At 47.8% G+C, this 6,413-nt stretch overlaps 1 pseudogene; it reads left to right on the forward strand.

The window, feature by feature from the left end:
* Positions 1–1,592: 1,592 nt before the first annotated feature.
* On the forward strand, positions 1,593–5,957 carry LOC136626608 (nuclear pore complex protein Nup155 pseudogene; annotated as a pseudogene).
* The last annotated feature ends 456 nt before the right edge of the window (positions 5,958–6,413 follow it).

Below are 6,413 nucleotides of genomic sequence, written 5' to 3' on the forward strand. Positions count from 1 at the left end.
GGTCCAGCACATTTATATGTCTGTTGGAGTCCGTTCACTGCAGCGCTGGGAATATTTATATAGAACACACATATACAAACGTTATACAACATCCAGAGCATCATATACAGACAGTATGCACACAAGGTATAATGTGCATTCACAGCATGCACACGGTGTATTATTTAGGCCGCCTGCAGACGGCTGGGTCGGAGAATTCTCGCAGCAGGATCCGACCCGCGCCCTGGCAGTGAGCAGTGCGGCTCACCTTCTTCCGCGTCTTCTCCTCTCTGTGATGTGCAGGCTGCCACCCAGCGGGCACATGCGCAGAGCGGAGGCGGCGTGCCAGGGGTGACATCTCTGTGTGGGCCTCTGTGAGACCCGCACAGAAATAGAACATGTCATGATTTGTTTACCGCGTGTGATTTCACACGGACAAATCACGGCCGTCTGCATAGGATTGCGTTTTGCAAAGCAATCCTATGCAGGCGGGCACGGGCGGAAATTCTGCGAGAAATCCCGCCGTGGAATTTCCGCCCGTGTGCAGGGGACCATAGTCATATACAATGTATACCAACTATACAGTGTAGTATACAGGCATATCTATATACAGTGTACTACATATAGAATATACACACTATGCCCACAGTGTATTATACTACCATATACACACACTGCACACTGTAGTATACAGCCATATATACACACTATACATACCGGTAGTATACAGCCATATAGACACACTATACATAGCATACAGCCATATACACACACATACATAGTATACAGCATATATACACACACTACACATAGCATACAGCCATATATACATACATACATAGTATACAGCCATATATACACACTATACATAGTATACAGCATATATACACGCACTATACATAGTATACAGGCATATCTATATACAGTGTACTACATATAGAATATACACACTATGCCCACAGTGTATTATACTACCATATATACACACACTGCACACTGTAGTATACAGCCATATATACACACTATACATACCGGTAGTATATAGCCATATACACACACACATACATAGTATACAGCCATATACACACATACAGACTATACAGCCATATATACACACTATACATACCAGTAGTATACAGCCATATACACACACACATACATAGTATACAGCATATATACACACTATACATACCAGTAGTATACAGCCATATACACACACATACATAGTATACAGCATATATACACACACACTATACATACTATACATAGTATACAGCATATTAACACATACATAGTATACAGCAAATATACACACATATGAGCAGACTACATACACCAGACGTGCAGCAGAGTGAAGCTTCTCTCCTTCCGCAGTAGGAGCTCCGAGGCTCCGCAGAGCCGCTCACCATGATGTAATCCTGCGGAGGGCATATTAACTTTTTCTTCCCCAGTTCTGCCTAAACTCAGCAATTCAAGCAACCTTAGGGTTAGGGTTTAGGCTTGGGCTTAGTTGCCGACCCTCCTACGGCCGTGCTGCTGCTTGTTTAACTACCCGGCCACACGTGCACATCTCCAAAGGGGGTGTGTCTCCAACAACCAATCAGGTCGCTGGAATCGCTCACTGCTACTGAACTGCGGCTGAAATCCCAAATATGCCTCCCGGCTACTCTGTGTTGCAGTTCTGCAGGAAGAAGAGACAGGAGTCACGTGAGCTGTCAAACCCCGCTCGAGCTCCGCGGGTCACGTGTCCTCCCGCGCGCACCTGATGTCACAACAGACTGCACACGGCTCAACTGACAGTTGAGAGTCGCGCTCAACCCGTATGGACGACGCGATGGACGCAGCCAAGAAGAGGATCCAGCGCCTGCTGCACGAGGCCTCAGCCTACAGGGACTTGTCATCCGCCCTGGACCTTCGGGACAGCCCTGCTCTGTCAGGTAACTCCCCTGCTGATTACCCTCTGCAGGCCCCTCATCTGCTCGGTGTCGCCCCCACACTCCCGGTGGTCAGCGCTGTGCACACAGTGCCGCTTCCCCCGGAGATGTTAGATTATTTTAACCCTATGAAGAACACTCATTGCATGATGGGAGTGTTCCCTGAGATCAGCCAGGCTTGGCTGACCATTAGCAGTGACCTCTTCCTGTGGGACTTCCGCACCGGCCGGAATGTCACTCGCTTTGGTGGCCTCAGGGACACAATAGTGTGTGCTGGACTGGTCAGACCTCAAGAAGGTGTCGTCCAGCCACAGACATCCCATCTGCTGATCATTGCCACTCCGGTCACACTTGTTGTATTAGGAGTGAGCTGTCTGCAGCCTGAAGATCCCCATGACAACCCTTCTGGGCAGATCCAGCTGCTAGAAGAGCCCTTGTATTCAGCCGCTGCAGAAGATACCTACGTATCTGTCGCCGGCACACACAATGGGCGCATCTTTCTGTCTGGTACATCCGGCTGCTTGTATGAAGTGGTCTACCGGGCTGAAGCCGGCTGGCTTAGCCCCAAGTGGCAGATTATTAACTGTACGCGGAGCGCGGCCGGCGTGCTGCTCGCCTCCTGGCTTCTAAGCAGCCATGACCCCGTCGTTCAGATCGCTGTGGATGACAGCCGAAACATCTTGTATACCCGCTCTGAGAGCGGCGTACTACAGGTCTATGACTTGGGTCCAGATGGCAGCGGAATAACCAAAAAGGCGTCAGTATTCCAGGACGCCATCGTATCCGCTGCTGTAGGGATCGCCAAGACAGCCGACCCGTCACTCTTCAGGCCCATCATTCAGATTGCTGTCATTGAAGATTCAGAATCTGTGAATTGTGACTTGGTGGCTATTACTGGCGCCGGCGTCCGCCTTTACTTTACATCCGCCCCGTCAAAGCGGCCCGCAGCTCAGCCCTGGCGATTGGATTTAGTCCATATTCGCCTACCGCCCGGATTTATAGACTCTGCCACCGTGGACAAGCCATCAAACGTCCATCAAGTGCTTTATAGCGATGGCGTTTTCCTTATGGCAGCTGCTGAAAACGCCGTCTATGACCAACTATGGTGCATCAACCATAACTGCGTCCCATTTCAGAACCAATTAATGGAAACACATGCCGTAAAACATCTGCGGGGTCATTCCTGTGTAATTGCGTCTGTCAAGGACTCTTCCATCCAACAACATATGGTTCCAGCCAAGACGTTTGTTGTGCTCTCCGCACATGGAAGCCATATCTTCTCTCTGGTCAGACCGGTGGAGCAGCTTCAGGATCCTCTCATCGACGCTTATGAAGATGAAGATGAGCAGAAGACTGAACAACTTTTTAAGGTGTATCACCCGGACCAGGCCTGTGCAGCTAGTTTACACCTTGCGTGTTCTACTGCTGCCTCCGATCAGAAGCTGTCTACCTGGGCTACTGAGGTATTTTTCAGATATGGAGGAATAGCGCAGGTGAAGAATAACTCTTCACTTCCCGCACCCAATAACACCAGGGCAAATAACACCATATCTGTTGGGTCACCCTTACCCACATGTAGCCAGATACCAAATAAACGCTTCCAGGGTTCAACTCAACAACATTTTTCTGGAGGACACAATGGGATTTACATCTATTTTACCAGCATTATTCACCTCATCTGGGATAAAGACCTCATAGTCGAAAGAACATGCAAGAATGACAACGGTGACTTCATAAAAATGGATAGTGGCATCTCCGGAGAACTTCTGCAATCAGCTCTACGAGACCTCAGAGACTTACAAGGATTTCTGGAGAGAAATTTTAATTTTGGAACGGGCACCCTCAGAGATCTAAAGTCTAAATATGAGAGCACGGTCCCTCGTGGCAACAGGGCGACCACCGGCACAAGGCAGAAGCTGAAGAACAGTTCTGGAAAAGCCTTCAGTTTCCTAAAGCGTGATACCAACACCTGCCATCACCAAGAGGTACATGACGAGTGTCACACTGAGGCCCCGCTAACGGAGAAGACCTCCCTTCAAGGAATTCACCAGTTGGTCAAGAAGACCTGCCAAACCTTAGCGGTGTGGAACCAGTTCTGTGAGCCCTACTTTCACCAGGTAGTGTCTGGGCTTCGCAAGGAGTTGCAGAAGCAGCTGAAAAACATGACCTTTAAAGATCTAGTCATCCGGGGGAAGAAGCTGACCAAGACTCTCATCGCATCATTGATCGACTGCCATATCCGTCACAATGTAAATACGGATGAGGTGATCTCTTACCTGCAGCACATGTGCCCGATATTTTACAGCAGTGAAGATGCCATATTGTCCAAGGCTTATGTACTTATACAACGATCCCTTCAAGTCAACAACAAGTATGATAAAGAACAATTGCTGCGCGCGTCACTGCAGGAGTACCAGAAAGTATGTCACCTTCTTGACTTGGCTAGTGTTTGTGGCAAGTACAGACAGCAGTGTTTTTATGAGGGTGTAGTACAGCTGTGCCTTACATATGCTGGAAACAAGGATCCGCAAGGCCTTGGTTTGCGCTATCTGAAGAACGGTGAGCCCGAAGGCGATGAGTTGGGCTTACAAGCATTTGAAACCAAGATGCACAGCTACAAAATCATCATTGATTTACTGCAAGAGCTGGTCAACCAAAGGAAATCTGCTCCCCGAAGAGTAACCACAAAGCACGACCCCTCTGGACTTCTTTTTCACCAGATACTGGAATTGCTTCCGCGCTCTGCAGATGAATTCTTCCATATTGTGTTATTCAACTGGCTCATCAAGGTTGATCTCACAGACGTCCTGCTGGAGCTGAAGTCACCTTTTCTGGAGTCTCATTTGGTGCGCATGTCCAACCATGAGGACAACGAAGTGCGCTACATGAATTTATTGTTCTGTTACTACCAGAAGAAGGGAAGTCCCATCAAAGCTGCCAGGGTGATGGCCAAACTAGCGGACTACGAGAGCCCCAACATCTCTCTGAAAGGAAGGATTGAATACTTATCTAGAGCCATCTTGTGTGCCAGAACCACCAATGGCCAGTATGGACGTGCTGAAGATTCAGAACTCATACATGAGCTGGAAGACTTAATGGATGTCGCTAAAGTACAGCTTGAAATCCAGAAAGTGCTACTCAGGAAATACTCCCAACATCCTCCAGCACAGACTTCTGCGGCGCAGCTTGATTCACAGGTAATGGACCTTACAGTTCTGTATGAGAAATTTGCAGACCCATTCCAGCTTTCAGAGTGCAAGCTTGCAATCCTTAGATGTGCTTCTTTTTCTAATGCTTTCTTGGTGCAGCAGATATGGAAGGAAATCATACAAACAGAGTTGAAGGACAGCGTAGAGATGGATGCTGCCGACAGGATGCAACTGCTGAACCTGAAGTTGGTCTCACTGGGCAAGATCTATGCCAGCACTCCCATGTATCTTCCTCTTCAGTTTTTGGCTCAGTACCTGGAACAACAAGTCTGCTCCTTGGATTGGCCGGCAGACTTTGGGTTAAAGACAATATTGGAGATGAATGTGCCGTTTCCCACGTGATTTCAGAATTGGAAATCCCTTCTGGACGGAGGTGAAGAAGCCTTTCCTTCTGCCGCAATGTATTCATGGGCTGCTCCCCGCATATGGAAATGACCATAATATCGTCCAGAGCCTTGACAGACAGCAATTTAACACAACCTGTGTTCCAATGCATCAGATCACACGGGCGTATTTCCAAGCCAATATAGCTCCGGGCGTTTTTACATTGGGCCCAAAAGATAGTCCAAGAACATCGGCCGCTGCATGGGCTCCTATGCTTAGCTCCGCCCCTTCCATTGCACAGTATCAGCGGGGAGGAACAAGAAGTAAGCCTGCGATTGGAAGGGAGGGGAATGGAGAAGTTGAGAAAACATCAATCTATTTTACCACCTTTTCTCAACAACCACTCATTCCACATTCCCCATTGGCTTATCAGTTCCGCCGACATTCTCCATGCTCCACATCTTACTCTACTGCTAGAAATATTGGGCATCTTGTCTTGCTGCATAGATAACATCGATCTGCCGTACCAACTTTCAAAATGTTGATCCAGGGATTATTCTGACTGCCATTATGGAGTCAGGAAGGAATTTTTTCCCCCAATGGGCTAAATTGGCTTCTGCCTCATTGGGGGTTTTTTGCCTTCCTCTGGATTAACAAGATAAGGTGGTACAGCAGAATGATGGTATTTATGCATCAGGACAACATGTGCCACATTTAGAGCAGTAGAGAAAGATTTTAATCATGGGGACTGTGGACTTAAACGACAAGCCGAGGGAAATTGTGTAGAAGTGGAAAAAACATCAATCTATTTTACCACCTTTTGTCCACTTCCACTAATTCCACATTCCCCATTGGCTTATCAGTTCAGCCGCCATGATCCATGCTCCACATCTTACTCTACTGCTTGAAATATTGGGCATCTTGTCCTCCTGCATAGATAACATCAATCTGCTATACCAACTTTCAA

Source organism: Eleutherodactylus coqui, chromosome 4 (assembly GCF_035609145.1).
Source record: "Eleutherodactylus coqui strain aEleCoq1 chromosome 4, aEleCoq1.hap1, whole genome shotgun sequence".
Lineage (NCBI taxonomy): Eukaryota > Metazoa > Chordata > Amphibia > Anura > Eleutherodactylidae > Eleutherodactylus > Eleutherodactylus coqui.